General features: G+C 35.8%; 1 pseudogene; it reads left to right on the top strand.

The window, feature by feature from the left end:
- LOC117409397 (rho GTPase-activating protein 7-like) overlaps positions 1-23,358 on the top strand; it is a 184,130-nt pseudogene that overhangs the window by 88,920 nt on the left and 71,852 nt on the right.

Genomic DNA, 23,358 nt, shown 5'->3' with positions numbered 1-23,358 from the left:
AATGGTTATAAAGCATTGTAGCTTTTTTGAGGGAGGAGGAGGTGTGGGTGGGGGCAGAGAAATGCCTAGATGTGTGCAGTTACAGTAATAGTTTCCCAGCCAGCAGAGGGAGTACAGAGGTATTATTAACAAGGGTTGGTTGTCTTGCTAAATTGCTGTCATTTAGGCTGGGGAATTGACAGCAGGGAAGGTTATGGGATTGGGGTAGGAGGCTGTACATCAGTTCAGATTAAAGTACAGAATGTTTGGTGCTCTGACTAAACACCTTTTAAGGTAAAATTGGACTTAATCCCACAAAAAGATATATACTCTATGTTAAGGGAAACTTTGACATTTTCTACTAAACTCCCCAAATAGTTGAGTATCAAGATTAATGTTTTCTTTGATACACAAGAACCTGCATATTATCAGTGTACACTAATATATCCTATTAAGTGTGTTCAAAACATATTTGAGGAGTGAAAGTATGTGAAAAATGTATTCTGATATCACCATTGTGGATGTTTTCAAGGTTAGAGAATAAATGAGGACTGTTTGTGCCAAAGGCTGCATGAGTCCGTGACTTTCCGATTTCATTAGAGTTGTATAAATCACAGAAACATCAGTTTGACATATTAGGTTGTGGGTAGTTAGATACATACCACTGCGATGACTATTTTGTATTTTGAAGCCAGAAAACATATTTGTTGATGGATCAAGCTTTCCAGTGTAATTAATGGTTGTGAAATGTGCTTAAGGGTTTAATGGGTGTTATGAAGTCATTAGATAAATGTACACGTTATTTGTATTATTATACAATATACCGTATACAGCAAAAACATATAAAACAAATAAGGTGTACAAAATTAATTGTGCCTTCTGTTTTTAGATTTCAGGTAAAAAAAACAATATATATCTGTAGTATTTTGTATTTAATTATATCCTGATGTAACTATCACTGACACTGTTATCTGCTAGAACCAAAGTCATTGTATTTATCTTGCTCTTAATTGTATCATTACTTGTACTGCGATTCTTGAAATGTATTTTTGTTTACGACTGTAAGTAGCTCTGGATAAGGGCGTCTGCTAAGAAAATAAAAAAAAATAATATATATATATATATAATTATATATATATATATATATATATATATATATATATATATATATATATATATATATATATATAGTGTCACTCATGACTATCATTACATTAATAATGTGGAGTTTATACTTGGAGCTGAGATGATTTTTCTCAGTCAGAGAAAGTGAAGTATCAGCGTTAGTCATTGCTCTTTGTGTGAAAACAGACAATACTTAAATAATTCTCTAAATACTAGTCAGTAATCCAGTGGTTTATTACTGTAAATCCTGGAAAACAACATCAAAAGTTTTAAGAATATTATGCAGTCAGTTTATAAGTAGGCATGTTGATTTGGGTTCCTGCACGGTTACCATACTTTTATATTTATTTTCATTTTTTTCCCCATTATTATAAAGTTACCGACATTATTTGGATACCCATATGTCAAATTAAACCAACCATCATGCCATATTCTCTAATAACTACTTTGGTTATTCATCTAAAGTTTCAAATGTCATGTATTTCCCATGTGGGTAAACAAAATAAATCAAAGTAAAAAGTTTTGATGAAATGACTATACATTTGTTTGTTTGTTGGTTGATTGGTGTTGTTCACAAACACATTGTTCATGTACACCAAAATGCAAGAAAAAATAATTTAAGACCTGGCTGATATATTCACTGAAAGACTGCGTGAACCTGAAATACACTTATTACAGTATTCACTATATATATAATATCCTTAATATACTGTATATATTAAGGATATTATCTTCAAATATTGCTCATCCTTGTTAGACAGCTTGTTAGATAACTTCCAGTCCTGGGTTTCTCAATTACAGATGATGTTTTTTCTGTACTTGTTGATTATGCTTTGGATACCGCACCTTGAAAATCGACTGATGCGAGCTATTTCACTCAATGTTGTTCCTTCTTTATATATTTTTTTTAGACAATGCCTGCAGTATCAGAAAAGGAGAAGGCTGGTAAGTAAGATTCAGTTATGTTCTCTTGATAAATTGCTTACAATGTGCAATCCCGATGTAATTCCTCTTCTGTGCAAGACATAAAGCAGTGTTTGAACCTCAGTGTCTGTTAAATGCAAAAGATTAGAGACTTGCCAAAAGTGTATTTAAACTATTCAGTTATTTCATTTACTGTAAATATGGATTATCATGAGAAATCTGAAAATATGATTTTCTGTACTGAAGATAAATAGTTATCACTTTAGTGTAGGGATCTGCAACAGGGTGATTTTACAAATGTGGGTCATCACTGAATAATACTGAAGCAATGGTAGCCCTAGTGTCACACTTAATAATTAGTGTCAGATTTCATAAAGAAAACAAAACAAAACAAAGCTAAAAATAAAATTTTGCCACACAAGGCGAGCGCTAGCTTCACTAAAAGAAACATCCCACTCTAGGAACCTACTACACTACTAAAACCCTCTATACTGTTTGGGATCATCATCCCCTAAACTGACTTACTTCTGGGCTCCTGGAATCTTGGCATCCTCACGGCAACTCTGGCCTCTTCAAATGGCTTTTTCAAACAGGCTCGGCTGGGCAATGCCTTCACAAGCACTGTCTATATATATACAGTACCAGTCAAAAGTTTGAGTACACCTGCTTGAAACCAGGTTTTTCATGATTATCTATGCTTTTAACTGTATAAACTTGTCTATAAACACTTAATATTTCATTTTATATATTAACTTATATAAGCTGATAATCATAAGGGAATTGCATTCAAAAAATTTATTTTTAAATGAAAATGTAAATCTTGTCAATTTCAATGAAATGGTCACCCAAAGCATGGGGATTTCAGTCTGAAGCCCAAGTCAGTTAAAAGTCTGAAATGTGTATAACACGGTTAGAACACTGGCCTAAGTATAAAAATGTCTTTGTTAGATGTTCTCCGAGTTAACTAGCATGTTACCTAATTAACCTTTTGTCACCAATTATTGTTAACAGGTGAGGGTCCATGATTACTATAAATACAGATAGTACAGGCACAAGTTTATCATTCCTGAATGTAAGGGAGCAGAAAATGGCAAAATACGCTCAGTTAAGCAAAGAAAAAAGACTGTAATTACTTTAAGAAATGAAGGTCAATCTTTAAGACAAATCGCAAGAACTTTGCAAGTGTCTGTAACTGCAAACGATTTGAAGAAACTGGCACTCATGAGGACCGAACAAGGTCAGGCAGGCCAAGGGTGACCTCAGAATCAGAGAACAAGTTTATTCGAGTCACGTCTGCGAAACCGGCGATTAACTGCCCCTGAAATACAAGCTCAGCTAAATGCTACTAGAAGTACAGATGTTTCAACATCAACTATTCAGAGGAGATTGCGTGAAGCTGGCCTAACTGGAAGAATTGCTGCAAAGAAACCATTGTTAAGAGTGCAGAATAAGAGGAAGAGACTTGCCTGGGCCAAAAAACACAGAAACTGGACGTTTGAGGAGTTGAAGTCGGTCTTATGGACCGATGAGTCAAAATTTGAAATATTTGGGTCCAACCGCCGAGTATTTGTAAGACTCAGAGAGGGTGAGCGCATGAGTTCTGCATGTGTTGTTCCCACTGTCAAGCATGGAGGAGGCAGTGTCATGGTCTGGGGTTGCTTTGCTGGTGACAGAGTTGGTGATCTTTACCAAGTCCATGGCAAGCTCAACCAGCATGGCTATCATAGCATACTTCAGAGGCATGCCATTCCAGGAACGGAAGGAACATATTTGAGTAGCAACCATCAACATTTGTGATACAGAGGGCAGTCGATAACCAAGCAACAGCATTAAAAACATTAAGACAGTATTAAAAACAGATTATGTCTATCCTAATACACAAAAGACTAAGCAAGTGTATCTTCTATCTATCTATCTTTTTAAGCTCAGGGTGTCCTTGAATTCATAGCTTTTTGGTAACCCATGAAGAAATGCCTAAAGTTTGTTAAATTAAATGAAACCTTCAGGACACTTCCTTCTCACACTGTAATAGGCTCGTCCTGGCAGTAAAAGTTTCCCATTGCCCGGCCACATGTAGGGAGAATCTAGGTTGTGGGGCAATGTGGAGACAGTCAGGCAATCCTATAGGTGAAAAGCTCACAGCAGGATATCATTTATATGTAATGAAGCAGAAGGTTGATTTGTCACTAAATGAGGGACATTAAAGGCCAATTGGCTGATGTTAGTTTGGAGTGTTGTATTATTTTCTGTCTTACTGAAAAAATAAAGATGTCAGCAAGTAAGGTGTTCTATATATCCGTTCTTATCAAGCTGTTTACAGTGTAGTGGCATTGGAACTGACCTTTTCATTTTGTGTGATAATTGTGACATTAGGGGTATCCAAAATTGAAAGCTTACAGAACCCTGTTATTTTTTACAATAAATGCATTGCTTTACCTTTGCTGTATCCAGTGATATCTTTGTCAACATCAAAACAATTGGGACTATGTTGAACAATATATCACTGCGATATGTCCAACATAGGGCACAGCAGTGTGTTTTTTTGTAAATACAGTAGTCTCCACTTATAGGAACAGCTCCTAAGAGAACACCTAAGGGAACATCCTTGTGGTGGAACTTAGTTCTCCCACTGTAAATGCTCCGGCTAAAGGAACAGGAACTTCGCTTAAAAGAACACCTTCTTGGCACCGATAGGGATTCATTCACAATGGATGGGACACTGATTGGTTTATGAAATCTCTACATAACCGCCGTTAACATACACTTGCCTATTGTTTTGCTTTTACTTATTCAGTTCATTTCACATGTCGATGCACATGCATCATGACAAGTAATTAATATGTATTTATTTATTTATTGATTCATATTGTGTCTGGTGGCTAACTCCGTCCTAGAGAACACTTCGCCTATAAGAACATTTTGCTTGCTTCCCGAGGGGTGTTCTCTTATTTAGAGACTACTGTACTGTAGGGTGTTCTGTACCCATTTAAAGCCCTTGTTTAACCAAAACAATCCTCCCTTCCCCTAAATGACCTGACTTACACATTTTCTATGCTAAAATCCCTCTTTAATATATTGCCATTAAGCTTGAACTACATACTGCTAAAATTATTTCTGGCTACCAGATTTGTGCAGCAAAAACTGTTTTAATTTGTAACTATATGTTCCATAACATTTCACTTCCTCAATGGTTAATATTCAGTTCAAAGCTTGCTTGCTTTTATTTGGGACATACTGAAGTCAAACAGAGAAGAGATGATTATGCCTTGAACTTAGAAACCTTTCTATTGTCTCATATGGGCATTAAATTAAAGTCCTGTGTCTGGCCAACTTGGGTGGGTCTAGCCTAATCCATCCTAAATGTTTTAAAGAATTCAGTCCTTCATAATCTATTACTTATATTGCTCCCACGGTTGAAACCTCTGCACAATGATGTGCCCTAAAAGAGTGGAATAATCTTCTTAGAACATCAAAGCTACCCCCAATCTCAAAATCTTTAATCAGCATGCATATATTTTTTTACAAACTAAGTCTTCCGTTTCATTGTAATTCCTAACTTAATCTCAAGTGTGTGTGTATGTGTGTGTATATATATATATATATATATTCATTCTATGTTACCATGACAACAGACCCCTAAACTGGAAAAAATCAATCCTAGTATTAGTTACATTCATATGTATGAACGTGACTAATATTTTACATATCAGACTCCATCTTGCGTCATTACCTTCTTCAGTGTGGAGTGCCTGCCTGGGACGTGTTATGTTAACAGCCGCCATATTTATCAATAATTAAAACAAGCGCTGTAAAGCAGATAATAATAAGCTAATAATGTTTTAATTGTTCAAAACAAAGATATGGACAATTAAAAAATATATAGTTTTACACCAATGAGAAGAATTTAAAGAAATGTTTTTAAAAGAGCAAGAAAATGAATATACAAGAAAAACTTACTGACATAAACCTCACAAAGTCATATTTGTGTTCAGTGTGAGAAACGAGAGAATTTCATCAGATACCTGAAAAAGACCTGGAGATACACCTTTCAAAATTTCATCTTGTCAGTAAAAAAAAGAAAGAAATGGGGACGACTTTGAACCAATTTCTCTCCAAAGCATGACAGCATAACCTGTGCAGACATAAGTATGAATGTAGCATTTTTTTACACAAACAAAACGAAACTCTCAGCCAAACAAAAACAGCTTAAGAAAGACAGTAAGAAACATATAAAATAAAAATATGGGTCAGAATATATTGGCCCAGTGGTTAGAGAAAGGTGCTTGTTACCAAGAGGTTCCCAGTTTAATCCCAGCTCAGCTACTGATTCAGTGTGTGTGACTTAATATCCTCAGATGAAAAACCAAGGTCCTATTGTAAGTGACTCTGCAGCAGCAGTTGTTGATACATAGTTCACCCCCTAGTCTCTGTAAGTCGCTTTAGATAGAAGTGTCTGAGAAGTGACTAATTCATAATAATAATAATAATAATAATTAATAATGTCTCTCGTTAGTTTTGAGCTAGCAATACACTCGTAGCTATGCCATTAGTGCATTACGCCTCAGAACCAACTCCAGACATATTATTGTGTGATAATATATTCTGACCCATATATTATTCTCTCTTTCTCTATATATTTTTAAAAAATCAATTATATCAAAATTATATTGATTTCTTTATCAATTATACACATGTTTGTGTACCTACATTACCATGTTCTTTAATAGCAAAAATGGGCTGGAGTGCCTTTTGAAGATTAAGCATGTTTCTGAAAGGGAATCTACCCTTATGCCTTAAGAGGAAAGTCTTTGACCAATGTGTGCTACCAGTGACCCTCAAACCTGGACCCTCAATGCAAAAGTGACTCAAATTATATTTGGAAAGATGCATGCTGGGAATAACAAGGAGACAGGAAAAGGAAGGAATGGATAAGAGCGCAAACAAAAGTATGCAATGTTATTATAAGAGCAAAAAAAGAACAGACCATCACTGGAACAAGGAGATACTAGACTGGATCCCAAGAGATATAAAGTGACCAAGAAGAAGACCTCCAGGAAGAAGGCAAGATGAAATTAGGAAACACGCTGGAGCAACGTGGATGAGGGACGCAGCAGACAGGCTTTTGTGGAAGAATCTTGGGGAGGCCTTCATCTAGCAGTGGATTGAAAAAGGCTGAAGATGATGAAGATGATATAGTGCACTCCACTTAATTGCATATCAGATAACTGCATACTCCATTTAAATGCATAGCAATTTCAGGGTACAAAAGCATTTGCTATTTGTTCATGGTATTGCACTGCGCTCAAATGCATATCTGATAATCGCTTAATTGCATGAAAGATAGCAAGTTGATTTTGTCCACGCCTGTGTAATTAGTTCTGATAATTGCATTGGTTAAGAAGTTGACAGAGTGTCCACAAACAACTTGACTTGCAGTATGGCGACTTCTAAGAGAAGGTATACCCCACTTACTTTAGCTCAACGAGTTGAAGTTTTAAAAAAGTTCAAAATAAAACAAAGTTAGAAGTCAGTTGCAGCTGAGTTTGATGTTGATCAAAGCACAATTTTCTGAATTCAAAAGAACAGGAAAAGCACTCCAGGCAGGAAATAACACCGATTTGGGAAAGCAGAAGACGTGGAGGCATGCTATTGATACCATTAGCTGTGCTTTAGGCAGTCCTGAATACATATAAACTGTTCATATGTACTCTGTTAATATAATACTCTGTCAACCCCAGCTCAGCCGCTGGCTCACTGCGTGTGACCCTGAGCAAGTCACATAATCTCCTTGTGCTCTGTCCTTCGGATGAGTTCTAAAACAAAGGTCCTATTGTAAGTGACTCTGCGGCAGCAGTTGTGTGATGATACATAGTTCACCCACAAAGTACCAGATCTTATAATTAAGGAGGAGGGACAACATTTTTATTTATACAGTACACATAATGTACTGAGCTTGATTCACAGTAGCTCCCATATATGCAACACACGTTGTACGGGGCAAAATGGCGTTGCTGCGCTCGTATTTAGTAAATACGAAAATAAAGATTTAAACAAAACACACAAAGAAACAGGCACATTGGCCAAAACAAAACAAACAATAAACAGTAATGCATGTTTACTTTAGAACGAGTACCTTTTACTCTCTGGCTGGTAGCTACGACGACAATTCTCCTACTCTCCAACAACAACCATGAGCCTTAATTACCCATTAATAAATTACCTCATTAAGGCTCCAGCCACATTCCCATGCTCACTACACTTTATGAGACCAGCTTTTCGCCGGTCTCCATCCGCACATAAACACAATACACATAATAATAATAATAATAATATTACACAAGGGATGGGCACCATGTCACAGCTTCAAATTCTCGTCTGCTTGGAGTTGGTGGCTAATGACAGAAGACAGTGGAAAGGGAAAGAGAGAGAAAAATACCTTTGATTTGTTCTTGTTTTTAGTTTATTTGTTTTTGTGTAAATTAAAAGTGCGTGAGAACACTTAACCTGCAGTTTCCATGTCTGGGTCTAATATTTCAAGGGCACAGACCAGCCTTGCGTGGGATGCTAAGCCACATAGCTGCATGTTGACCTTTGCATAAAGCATAATCTTCAGCTTTGAAAAATACCAGTGCCGGCTAATCTGATGAACAGGAGTGAAGACACTGTTGTTGTTAAGAACAACTTTGCCTTTTGGGATGGAAAAAATGAATACCGCATTCGTTCGCATTTAAGACACACTTTTTAAACCAATTTTTCTTTAAAAATAATGGCTTGCGTCTTAAATTCGAGTATAGTGGTGTTTGTATTAAAATCGCCAACAAAAGATGCGAATACCCAAGTACACAAACATCAACATGACTGGCTGCCGAGAAAAGGCAAACAAAGACGTCACTGCCCGATCTCGAATCAGTCATGACATACAGGCAGCCATTTTAAAAGAAGCGTCATTAGCTTCCTGAGGAATTCGAAGAGAAGCTTTCATAATTTCAGCATTTCATTAATTCGGCTCTGTTCTAACAAACAGTACCAACTTGGACCAATCGGAAATGCTGATCAGACCCTCGTATTTTTGACATGCCAAGCAATACCACAGTTCAAAATAAGGAAAAACAGGTGTGAGTAATCACTAGGAAATGAGAAGCAGCGCATAACTGCTCTGTGTAACAGCAGACGGCCTCCATATGTTGTTTTCTTATATACGTAATTGAGGTTGTATCTTTGTAAATGCAGCTTTATTTGATATTTTATTATTTTCCTCGAATTGAGGGTTAGAAATTTGGGCTGTATTTTAAATTCCAGAGCGTCTTAAATTTGAAGGAATATGGTAATTTTTGTACTCGTAGACGTTGCATCCTAAATTATCTTTACTGTACACTTTTGTCATTCAGTTATTCCTTAGCAGATGCCCTTATCCAGGGCGACTTACAATTGTTACAAGATATCACATTATTTGTTCATACAATTACATTATTTTTTTACACGTTATTTTTACATACAATTACCCATTTATACAGTTGGGTTTTTACTGGAGCAATCTGGGTAAAGTACCTTGCTCAAGGGTACAGCAGCAGTGTGCCCCACCTGGGATTGAACCCACGACCCTCCGGTCAGGAGTCCGGAGCCCTAACCACTATTCCACACTCCGTTAGCTGGAGTGTCAGACAAAAAGGTACTGGATCCAGTGTGATCTGGAACACATTAAACCCTGCTTAAAAGGATATCAGGATTTCCATGTATGACTTATTTTGGTGCTCAGATACAGAAAAGAAAAAAAAAACTATATATTTTATAAAAATTCAGAAATCCATTTAATTAGATACAGGAATAAGCAGATAAAAGGTGAAGATTGAGTTTGTGATGGCTTGTAAAAAAACAAACTTAAGTAAAACATATTGCTGTACATGCCTGTAAGCAATAAAATCCACAGGACTACACAGAAATGTCACTTCTTTGCTTAGAAACAAACAACAATGATACATTGATGCAACTACAGCTTACGTCAATAATTATTCAAATGGTACAGCATCGTACTGGCATAAACATACAAGCTTTGCCCTGAAACTTGTACATACTGTAAAGATCTCTGCGCATATATGGCTGGGGTGAGGTATATATTTTAATACTTCTTTGAATAGTTAGTACACTTTTTGATCCCTTGAAGCTGCGAGAAGTCTCTGATGTGTGATCAGTCATGCCTGCTCCATTCCTTCTGGGATCGCAGGGCCCAGCTAACAGGCACCAGAACAATGTGCTCTTGGTCACATACACCTGCACCTGAGAGGTAAGGCATTTCACTTGTAAATAGATGAAAGTTCTCTTGTCAGTAAAGTGTTTCAGGATATTAAAACTGTGACCTGACAGGCATGTACACCATTTCACGTTTTCCTGGATCACAGCGCCAATTGTACCTGTGTAATATTGCCCCCGTGCTTTAAGAGGCAGACAGTTAGAAAGAGAGATATTTGAAGGTATAATTTAAATAATTTCTCTCTCTTACTGCCTACCTCTATTACTCTTCTTGGCCTTGTGTTTTAAGTTGAAAGACCTGTAATGGAGTACAAAAATCAAGGTAATCTTTCTTCATTAGAGGTAGGTTTTAACACTGTTTTGTTAGATCTTGCTCCAGTCCTGTCAACCATCTATAATTATACCTGACTTACAGTAGTAACATAGAGGACAGTTGTCCAGATAGGCTGGAAACTTAGTTACAAACTTGGATAAAAAATAAATGTATAAACAGACGTCAAAACAATCAAACTAAAAAACTATAAAAAAGTTTGGCAGAGGTGAGGTTAAAATCCCATCCAGCAAAAATAAGTATAGAATATGGCCATTCCCTAATTGGGGATGGCCACCTGTATATAAGAGGAGCCAGCACTGACAAGCAGGACCACAGTGAAAATAAGACAAATCATGAATCAATAGTTCAAGAAATTTCATGTATATACAAGAGAAGTATGATGTCCAACCAGCCAGTTTATACAAATCACAGTGGTGGGTATAGTATCTTGATTTTGTTCCATACCTTAAAGCACCTGTGTAGCAGAGGTCATAGAGCTAGCTGAAGCTAGGATTGGCAGCAATGTATGAAAGATAATAGTATTACCTGAATAAAGAGTCTCATTATTACCACCCCTTCATGTGGTTGGATACTTTTCCAAACAGCCACCCAGGAGACAGGTGTGAAATAATAAAGTCCACTTTATTGTTGGACCTGTTAAACAATAACAATATAACTTAATCCACATACATATAGAATATCAGAAAATACTATCAATAATCCCTAAGACTTCTACAAAAGTCCCAAAAGAGGATAAAATAGCAGTAGAAAATATAAATGTGCTGTCTCTCTATCTCTCTGATCAACAACCACATATGCAGAGTGGGCGGAGCAAGCACAGTGTCAGTATTCTCATTAGCCTATCCCTTAAAGATATGGGGACCGTAACAATTGCAAGCAACTGCTTACAGTAGAATGACAATTTAACTGCTCTTAATTAATGGAACTAAGTTGTTTAATTCTACTGGTGGATAAGACGCTTACAGATTTACTCTGGCCTAATTTGATCATTAGAACACAATGGGCAAGTTTATTTTGGCGTAAAAAACATTTAACTTGCTTCGGACTTTGCATTGTATTTGGTGGCTCTGTCAATATTTTAGAATTTTGAGTTGTTAGGTATATGTATTCTGTGCCAGCAGCAGTTAATTGTATCATTTACTGTGATACATAACATTTGGCTGCAGGCTACACAGATTCATGTTCCATTCCACTTTCTAATAAAAACATCCAGGGATGATGAATCCATAATCAAATTCAGTGTGTTGTTGCCCAAACAATTGTTGGCAGATACTTTATCTATATACTCTTAAGCTGTTGTTTGTTTGTTTGTTTACATTCAACGCAGCTTTACTGTACTTAATAATAATGTTTCCAAGTATTGGCACCCCTGCTTTAGTATTTTGTGTGTCCTCCTTTTGCTTTTATTATGGCTTTCAGGCGTTTATGTTAATTCTTGTCCAGTATGTTAATGTAAATCTTATTGGTGAAATCTGGGCCCATTCTGCCTTGGATATTTCCTTCACCTCAACGCATTTCAAAACTTTTATCCTTCTTTTTTTCAAGAATTCCAGAGTCATAAATACGAACCATTTCTATGTCCCCTAAGCTGTTTGAATGAACCTTAAGCATGATTCACATGGGACTAAAAATCAGGTGTCCTCAGAGTTGGTGAAAAGCAGAGGATGTCTAGTAACCTCCCAGACATGGATTAGTTTTCATCAACGAGAGTCCATAAATTCAAAATTAAATGTGATGTTTTGGCCAGAGCAGACGCTTTTGTGCACAATTTGTAACCAATGAACAGGATGTAAATAACTCATTTCCTTGTACCTTATTTACCAAAGGCTATAACCATTTCCTCCTTTGAGTGATATGTAATTCCATACATATCTTCAAATGCATCATTCAAAGCATCCATTTTTTTAAGAGTGGCCAATTATGTTTTGTATTTTTGCCCAGCCGCAATTTGGTTCTGCCCATTCTGAGATTTTACTGAACTGTAGAATCTCAGGACAGATCTTATCAATTTTAATATTATATTGTGGTTGATTGTAAAGGCTGATATAGCTTTGAGGCAAATACCCCAGAAATGCTTATATCAATTCTAACATAACACTGATATGGTTGATTGGTAAGGGAATAAAAAGACACAGGACGCTTGAGTTTTAGACATTTTACAGAAGGTACTGATGTCATGTAAAACATTCGTAGGACCTCTGAGAAAATTATCTGGGATAAAAAGAAATGGATGGTTGGCACGGGACACATTTTCACCGATGTCGGTAAAAATTCAGAATCCACGTGTTTATGTGGTGATTTTTAGTCCTGTGTGAATCAGGCTTAGCCGTATACTGTGGGTCATTGTCATGTTGAAAGATAAACTGCTAATCAGCCTACAAGCAGATGGTATCATTTTACTTCGTAGAATGCTTTGATACATGGCTGTATTCATTTGATCGTCAATCACATGAATGTCTCTAGTCTCTGAATTGCTAAACCACCCCCAGATCGAACCACCTCCATGTTTAACTGTAGGTACAAGGTTGTCTTTATTATAGGCTTACCCTTTTTTTCTCCAAATATTTCTCATATGTGAACACTCCAAAAAAGAAAATTGCAGGACCAGAGCCAGCTTTTAAATATATGTGAACACAGAGTAGACTTAGGGCCACCTTTTTGTATCACATGACCAATTTAGTTACGTAGCTCAGTACTCCCACACGAGTGAAAGGTAAATAGAAAGGTGAATGCTCTGCTAGCCAAGACGGCACTGGATCAGTATTGAATGGTAATTATTTCTACATCATACAACTTTAATTACAAAAATATTAAATATAAAAAAATCTAGCGGGTTAACGTTCAGGTTGTTTCTTTCACATAATGTATGAGCTGCAGTGCATTCATACTTTTGCTTCTGATTTTCTATGTTTTCCGATGACTTTTCTACTCTCCTTTTAAAACGTGTTAATAGTAAAATTGATTTAATTTACTGTTTTTTTCTAAGAAACAACTAAATGGGCTTTTAAATCGTAAGTCTTACTTTTTCATTTCAAAGCAGAAGCGACTCTTCTTTATTGATGTAAATACAGTCACGCAGAACGATTGTAATAAAGTGTGTCCGCATAAAATACTTTATTTTTCATTATAATAGCTTTAATAAAGATTAGTCGCTTATATTAACATGTTGCAATCTCGTTTGTACGTCCTGCTTGTTAATCAATAATTACGGCTTGGCCAATTTCACAGAAAAAAAGTGTAAATTAAATCAATTTTACTATTAACACGTTTCTCAGTTGTGATTGAGATACACGAATGGCTTAACAGGTATCAATGGAATTCTTACAGGAGAGTAGAAAAGGGGTAAATAACTGAAAATCAGAAGCACTTCATAATTAAGCTTAATTTGTCACAATTACCTTATATTCCTGTTATTTAGTAACTAAGCGATAAATAAAAAAATTGCAGGATTGTGGATCTCAATAATGATCAATAATGCTGGCGACTTGGCATATTCAGCCACCATTGTTTATTTTGCACACAACGGTATACATAGAAACAGAAGTGTGTGTCTTTACATTAAAATGTGATCATTTATTTTAGCTGCTTGCTTTCACAAACACATAAAACACTGTTCTCATTCACAAATATTAAGATTGTTGGTGCACCACAACATTAAGTCAAAATAGTCAACAATATATAAATATAGTTATTTTTAATATATACCATAAAATTGCTACTGTGCTGCATTCAAAAAATATATTGATTCACAAAAGAAACGCAACACTCTGGTCTAATGGATTTAATCAAATATTTTAAACATAGATATCAAACAAAATCACAGAAAAATGTGACACACTGTCAAAATGAAAACATTACAATGTTAGTATGACCTCCTTGAGCATTAACACAATCCTGCAGCGGTGACGCATAGACTCTGGATAGACTGCTGTGGGATATTCCGCCACTCTTCCTTTGCAGCTGCAGCCAGCTGGCAAAGGTTGGCTGGTCGCGGTTGTCTCCTGTGGATGGCACTGGCGATTTGGTCCCACGGATGTTCTATTGGACTCAGGTCAGGAGAAAAAGCTGACCATGGCAAGACCTCAACATTGTTTTCTTGAAGTCATGCAATTATAATCCTAGCACTGTGTGGTCTTGCATAGTCCTGCTGGAAAATCGACACTTCCGGATTGGCTTGCTGAAACGGAAAAACTGTTGCCTCAAGGACTTCATCAGTGTATCGCTTGAGCAGTAAGGTTGCCCTCAATCTGCACCAAAGGCGTTCTTGTGTTAAAGGAGATTCCTCCCCACATCATCACACTTCCACCGCCCCACCGGTTGGCTTGAGCAATGCAACAGTCAGTGTAACGCTCACGACGTCTCCACACATGTTGTCTTCCGTCAGGTCTGTCAAGGGCAAAACAGCATTCATCGGTGAATAAAGCACTCCACCACTCTCTGCCGCCACCTCAGATATTTTCTGGCCCACAGAAGATGGCGATTTCGTCTCTCAGCTGTCAACATGTTACCCCTGAACGGCCTCCGAGCATGCAAATCGTTTTCATGCAGATGGCGAGCTACAGTCATTCTGCTGATGCGCGGGTTATTTCTCATGCTGTAGACACTGCAGTCTGAAAACAATTACGCAGATGTGACGGTCCTGGGCCGGTGTGGTGACCCTCTGCCTTCCCTCACAGAGCCGGTTTCCTGGTTTCTCTGGACTAGTCTGCTGATTGTTGAAGCCGAACATCTCATTCTTCAGGCAACTTCTCTCCAAACAGGCTGCCTTCAATCAAGCCGATAGCAACCAGGTGATCTTCATTACTGAAGTGGGGCAGGGTTGTATCGTTCATTGTTTTTGCGTTAATTAAAATCATGTCTTTTCGAATGGCTATTTATACAAATTCTTAATCAACTCATTTTGCCAATTTTAACTCAACTGAAATACCAAACACTGAGCACCTGGTGTTTTTAAGAAATCATATGACTTGAGCTCAGTATTTTGTTATCCCAAGGAACAATACTACTCAAACAATTAACAAACCTATCTGCTCACTATTTAAAATGTAAATAACATTATGTATGTGCCCAATGAGCTATTGATGTAAAACTTAAGACTGGTGTGTTTTCATTGTGCATCAGTGTATATATATATATATATATATATTAATAAGAAACATCTGCTACAAATCAAGGACTACTGTATGTCCCGCTAGCTCTTCCATTCTGAGTGTAGGCTATCGTTCCATAAAAAACAAACCAAGCAATTCACACATTTTAGGCCTGCTTTTCAGTCACGTATGTGAACGTGCAAAGGCGCCTTAAACCGCAAATGTGAACGGGGCTGCAGACCTAAAAATGCGACGACCCTGGGCCAGCCCAGTAGTGTGAACGGGGTCTAATTGGACCAGAGAATTATGTTGAAGAATGCTTCAGATTCATGTTCATATTTCTGGGCAAAATTTAGACGGTTTGTTTTATGAATTAAAAGTGGTTTGCAGTGAGGTCTACGTGCATACAACTCTTATGTGTTCAGGTGCCTTTGTACAGTTTTCTTGTCATGCAATATTATGCCTGATGCTTCTAGATCTTTCTTCATGTCCTTGGCTGTTAATCTTGGAATTTCTTTAGCTGCTTGGATGATCCTCCTGCCTGCTGTACCTATAATTTACTTTGGATGTTCACTTCTTTCAAGCATTTCAGTTGAATTGCTCTGTGATTATTGCTGATTGTGGATTTTGGTATTCCATATTTCTTTGAAACTAATTGTAGCCTTTTCCTTTGTTGTAGTTTGCTATTTGTGCTTTTCTCCATGAAATCAACTCCTTTGCCTTGACCATCATCTGCTGTGTTGCCAAAATATTCTTCTTCAACAGATGTTGGAAATAATGACTTCTTTTTCTGGCTATTGACTTTATAATGCAGCTTAATTACTAATCAATTATTATATATTTTAATTAGTTACATTCCACTTTTAATGTAAAGGTGCCAAACACTTTTGTCATTAAAAAAATATTTTAAATTTATTTTTTTATTTTTTTATGAAGACTTTTTGTTAAACTACCAAAAATGTGGTTTTGGTTTTGTCATATTAATTGGTGGCTAATGTTCACTTAATACTTGTTTAACATGTGTTCTTGAATGATCTTGTATTACGTGTAGGGTGCCAATACTCCTCTAGTCTCTTTCTCAGTGCTAGCCAGCCAGATGGTTTAGTAACCGAACTCCAGGGTTTCATAGTTGTCCTACCAATACCCAGCTGGCCTACCAATATAGACAACAGTGAAACAAATTCAGCAGATCAATTAAGATTATGAATGCTTAACATTTGCATCAGAGTTAAGAAATACAAAATTAATACTAAACTATTCAAACAAATTGAAATTGAGAAAAAAAAAATGGAAATCACGAGCCCTGACTCTCAAAGCTTTACCTCGTTGTGCCTTTTTAAAAAAACATGTTTACCATTAAAGAGGCCTTTCATAGAACTGTGCCTGTCACAAGGACATTCAGAGACCCTTTCTAAATCCTAATTCTAAGAATTTTATCTTATTTTCCAAAACCGCTTGTGTAACAAATAGTTAACTTTACTAAATAAACAGAAACTCAACAACCCTTTATTTTTGTTTTAACAAGTAGGTTAAAGTGTGTCACACAGAGGACAGCAGAACATTTGTTTTAATTCCAAGATATACTTCCAAAAGTCAGATTAAAAGAAACAGGAAAGTCTTCATAAATTAATATGCTAGTTGTTTACCTTCAGAAAATAGAATACTCGCAAATAATATATACTAGTCTTGGGGATATACGTGTCTTGTCCAACCGTGTGGCCATTATTTTTTTATTTTTTTTTATCCCACTTTTAAAATTCTGATGAAACTTGCTAAGGACATTCTTTAGCATCTTTGTATGTACCTTGGATTTTTTATTTTTTATTTTTATAAAACCTAATACATAAGAGTAAAACGTAATGAGAGACTATTAAGGTTTAGACTGAAACATTTAGTTCAAGTCTATAAATGTACAAATGTCTTGAAAGGAGTAATTTTCAAGCAGTGAATCCTTGCAATAAATTGTTTGTATAAACATTAGCCTATTACCTAATGGGGTCTCTTTATGACTAAATACAACAGTATTACAAGAGAAATAATTTCAGAAAGCTCAGGGTCCACCTTATCTTATAATAGCACGGTGGGAATTTATAAACACATTACACTAATGGCAGCTTTCCACACATTTGTATTAGTTCTTTCCAGTTTAAAATGGGACACCCTTACTAAAAAGATTCCTCCTCAGGAGGTTATCAGAGGAAGAACAGAACAATGTAATATATTAGCAGATAAAATACCATGATCAATGACAGTTATTCTAGTAGAAAAAAAAAAGCATATTTAAAATTATATTATAATGGAAACCTAAAACCTGTAAATAGTGATTCGTTCTTTTAAAATACACCAACAATAAAATTGATATTTAAAAGTGAATACAAATACCTAATCTGTCTACCTAACTAACAAACTCCAGAGATTCATTAAAAGGCATTCCACATCTGGAACATTTTACTATGCCCATGTTTACATGCCTTGTCTGCACTCCTTCCCAGGACTACAGTCTACTTCTGTCCTCCCTCCCTAAAAACAGCTCTTTAAATAGGGTGTTGTGATTACACGTAGACAAAGCTTGCTCTAATTGACTGGACAGGATTGAAACAAACTTTATTGTGCTTGCAAGTTCTAAAAAAAAAAAAAAAAAAAAGATTTATATAAGTTAATCTGTTTTATATATATATTTTTGTATTAAAGAATCATATATTTTATATATATATATATATATATATATATATATATATATATAAGTAAAGGGGTTCGATTTTCAAACATATTTAATTGTCATTAGCAGTTGTCATTTTTTTCTGAAAGGAAAAACACCAATTACCATTCTAAAACAATTAGGAATACCCAAGACGGTTCACAAGCCTCTAAATTAACTGTCTGTCCTGAAGTGAATAAAAAGAATCACTAGCATTGTAAAAAAAGATATATTTTTTGTTGGTAATTAGGGTGCTTTGCAACTGCAAAATGATACCACTTTTTGTGTGTATTTTTCTCAGTGTGAATCTGTTTTTTTTTTTAGTAAATGATTGAAAAACACCAAATCTAGCAGGGGTTTGAAGGTCTAGTGGGAAAAGTTCTAAAAATATACCTCTGTACATGAAAACATTACATAACTCAGTTCATGTTTCAAGAAAATATCTGCTCTATTGAAAAATCACATTTCCACAGTGAAAATGGATGCTTAACAATGACCTGTTATGACTATAATACCTAGAGTATTGTAGCAAAAACTAGTCTCCTGAATGTGTGATATTTTCCCTTGCAAATCTCTGAAAATCGGCCAAAAAGATCTAGCTGAATCCACAGGGAGTCTGCATGCAGGGCCTGAGTACACAGTTCAGGAAATGCTGCACACAAAAGAAAATGTATGACAGGAAATTCTCACCAATTACCCCTGCATAAAGAAAACAAGCAATTCTCCTTTTAGATGTGTATATGCAACAGTTAAGTAGGGTGTCTACAGTTAGTGAAGTATTTTAAAAACAATGCACAGTGTGTGGTGTATCCTTTTTGAAACATGCTGTTTGGGAGCCAAAATGTATGTGCATGAACATGAAGAGTGATACTAGTGTACATCTTATATACCAATGGATGTTATAGAAAGCCTGGTCTGATGCAACATCTTGTACACCGATGAGGTAATTCCTACATGCTAAATAGCTGCTAACCAATTCATCAGTTCATTTTAGTTAATTATTTTGAGTGGATTTAACTGATAAGCAATTATGTACCCATTTTTTAATGTTCAGTTACTTATCAGCCAGCAGACATGCAATAGGAAATGTAACTATATGAACATGCCAAAAAAATCTGTATTATTCCAAAACTTAACCTATGTAGCTGTGTTTGTGTCTTAAATATGTTTGCAATAGAAAATGTATGTTTTAATAAATATACCCAACATACATATGACATATGAGCACATAATTGCAATTACAACCTAATTGTGAAAACACACAGGGACCCCTATTGCATATCTATGGACTGTGGTTGAACTTCAACCAAATGTTTAATTAAATATCAGTTAAATATGTATTTATGTGGTCCCTCTCATATTGTGTTTGTTTTATCTAATTTTTAATTCAGGATCTGCAAACATTTCAAATACAACACATTTGATAACCTGCTGTATCCTGGTACCTTTGCTGTAGGTCATACGGTCTGACTGAAGCTAGACAATTGGGTTGAGTTTTAACACCTGAACTGAAGTTCTACTGTACAAAGAAGCAGAAATCTAGCATTCTCTTTGAAATATTTGCATATAGAATATAGAATCGCAAACAGAAGAAAAGGGGAGTCGTGATAATATTGCTACTGTAGTTTCAATAAGACGTACGAAAATATGTTAGCAGCTGAAGGGATAAGCACGAGTTCAGGTTCAGGCTGTACCTGTTTTTTTTTTTGGTTTAGTTTGTTCTTTTAATCCAGATTTATTGCAGTGGCTTGGGGTGCGTAAAACCTTGTTTTGAAATGTGTTTGTCATTCAGTCTTTGAAAGTTATAAATATTTTAAAATATTAACCCATTTCAATTAAAAAAATCAGACCCACAGCCTTTTAAACTTGCTGCTGTCAGACTCTAAGCTATCAATAATTAAGTAGAATACAAACTGCACCACATATAGGTCAATATCAGGAACCGGCTAATTGAGAGAGTGCATGCTACATTATTGACCCACACATCCTGCTGAGCTTACAGTGGTTGAGACGTGCAAAGAGCTAGCAAAAGACGTGGCTGCAACCAGGGGCCTAAAAAAAAAAAAAAAAAAAAAAAAAAAAGTTTACGCCAAATACATAACAAAATAGTATTCCTGTTTTTTAGAATTTTCTTTTATTTGAAACAAACACAAGGTAATGGTCTCTTATGATCAAAATAATATTAACTAAAAGTAATAGAAATCATTTTTTCGTCAGTTGTTTTTCTACTATTTTATTTGGGCCCAGGATGCTTAATCGTGGCAGATGTCTACATTGAAAAGTATCCCTTTTGGCAGTTGTGATACTTTCACAGGTAATAGTATCCCCTCCAAGTACTGCTACTGCAGCCTGGCACATCACATATGGCCTAATAGAATAGACTAATAACTTCCTTCCATTTTTTAATGCCCAATTTCCTTTCAGTAATTTTAGTCATCTGGCTGCCAACTATTACCTTGCATTTTGTGAGCTAGATGTTAGCAGTTAATAAACAAAAAAAGGCAGCAGTGTGGAGTAGTGGTTAGGGCTCTGGACTCTTGACTGGAGGGTTGTGGGTTCAATCCCAGGTGGTGGACACTGCTGCTGTACCCTTGAGCAGGTAATTTACCTTGATTGCTCCAATAAAAACCCAACTGTATAAATGGGTAATTGTATGTAAAAATAATGTGATATCTTGTAACAATTGTAAGTCGTCCTGGATAAGGGTGTCTGCTAAAAAATTAATAATAATAAAAAAGTAAAGTGTTAAATATTTATATAATACAATTTGCCCTTTAAGCTGAAAGATATCCACCCAATATGATATAATTTGTCTTAGTTTTTTTAAAGTCGCTGCATTTTAGTTTTTTGACATTAACACTTTTACTGACAAAAATAAGACTCCAGATACCTATTGGTATTGTGCATAGTTCACTAACTTTCCATTAACAACAGCCTTAATTTGAAATGCCACCCCACATTTGTGCATTATGGACCCAGTAAATTCTTGGAACGTACTTTGTGGAATGATCTGCTTTTTTCTGAGGCTGTCTGAAGTTAAAGTCTCAGTCCTAACTCATTCCATGCTACCCGCCAAAAGCTACAGTACAATCTGTCACCTAAATGGGCAGATTTTTAGCACTGGGGGCTAATAGATGTGCTTTCGCAATAAATTGAGTTAGCTGCTTCGGTTTGGCAGTATATTCTGAGTTGTCACTTCTTTGAATGTGCTAGACTGTCCTTTTAACACACCATGCTTTAATTCACAATATTTAAATTCATATTGGACATAGACAAAATGGCTCATAAACCCCTAGATTTCTGTCACATAATCTAAGTTCAAATCAGACATACTCTTGAGGGGTGTCAGGTGACATTTGAGTAATGATGTCATTATTTAAAGTCACTTTCAAAAAGTGCATGTTTTACAATACATGGCAGACTGTATTGTGGAACAACATTTTCAAGGCAAGGCATCTAGTAGTCCAACTAAGCACTAATGAAGCTTATTAGAGGCGATCAACTGCAGTCATGATATGGTAAATACCTTTAGTAGATAAAATAAAATAAAATAAAAAACCTAGATATTTTTAAATTACAACTGAGCAGACAGTTTGCAGGTTGAAACTGTCTTGGCATCACTATTTACATGGACAGTATTACAAATGTCCTTGAAGCCAGCAATAAAGAATAAACTGATGGTAGTTAATGTGCTAGTAAGCACTTCCCGAAGTAGCTTTACTGCTGTGCTTGGCAGCTTTCCATGGCTGAGGTTGTAGTCGCGATGCTCCGTGCACTGCAGTAAGAACTGCAGTCAGGCTGAATCTGTAGGTGTCGTCTTTTGTAGAAAAGTACGCTGTTTATAATTTCCTGCATAGTGGCAGCAAGAATCATCAGACAAACCTGGATGCTGCACAAACCAGAAAGAGACTTCAGAGTCCTGTAATTGTGTTTGGCCGTGTGTTTGTTTTACTAAATTGTTCTGCAATATGTCTCAGCCTGTGAAGCTCCTGCTGCAAAGATCATTTAGTGAGCATATCAGATATTCCACTTCTAGAGCCTTGGATCTGCTTAGTAAAGCCACCAGAGAAAAACGACTTGCAGGTGAGGGAATGTGTGCATTGTATGTCAGTGTTAGATTAAAAATATATATAATAATAAAAAAAAAAATAACAAATAATGATCTGAAAAAGGATCTTATATCAGGTATTCTTTTTAATATACATGTACTGATTAGAAAAACTGTATCCAAAGTAAAAATGTATTAATAATTCATCAGAAAATAATCTATCTATCTAGCTGTGAAGTAACTTCAAACTGTAAACAAACCTATAAGGGTACCTTTGTAAAAGATACTTAATTGATGTACTGCATAATGAAAATGATGTCCCTGTCATTCTATTAATAGGAACATCATTTTCAGGGACATCGACTTTTTATTTTTAAGATATAAGATACAAGGTTGTCTGGCGATGTCATTATAACACTAGTACAGATATGTTATCAATGTATATGTCAACGTATATTTTCAAACAAATCCTAATACCTGAGCTGAATTGTAAGTGTCATGCAGGTGAGAAACCTAATATATTCTGCTTTAGTATACATATATTAACATAATATGTTTCTGGATTTTTGTTCCTTTACAAAAAAGTATCCTAAGGCATAAGAAATCAATGTTCAAACTGCATTATGACTAAAAACCTCACACACTGTACCTTGGAAAGTTGTGGGCAAGGATAATTAGTCCATACTCCCTTTATGTTTTATCCAGAATTGAAGAATTAACTAAGCTTAAGTGAACCATTTATTTCTGTCCAGTAGAGCTGTGCAGCACTATTTTGGATTAAACACTGTAAATTAAATAACAAGCTTGTGTCATTCCCCAGGAAAGGTAAGATAAATGGCAATGTGCTTCTTACTGTGACGGAAAGGGTAGCTGGTATTTTCTGTGGCAAAGATTCAGACTAAATTGCCAAATC

The sequence above is a fragment of the Acipenser ruthenus genome, chromosome 2 (genome assembly GCF_902713425.1).
Source record: "Acipenser ruthenus chromosome 2, fAciRut3.2 maternal haplotype, whole genome shotgun sequence".
In the NCBI taxonomy this organism is placed as follows: domain Eukaryota; kingdom Metazoa; phylum Chordata; class Actinopteri; order Acipenseriformes; family Acipenseridae; genus Acipenser; species Acipenser ruthenus.
This window is presented reverse-complemented; position numbering and strand designations above follow the sequence as displayed.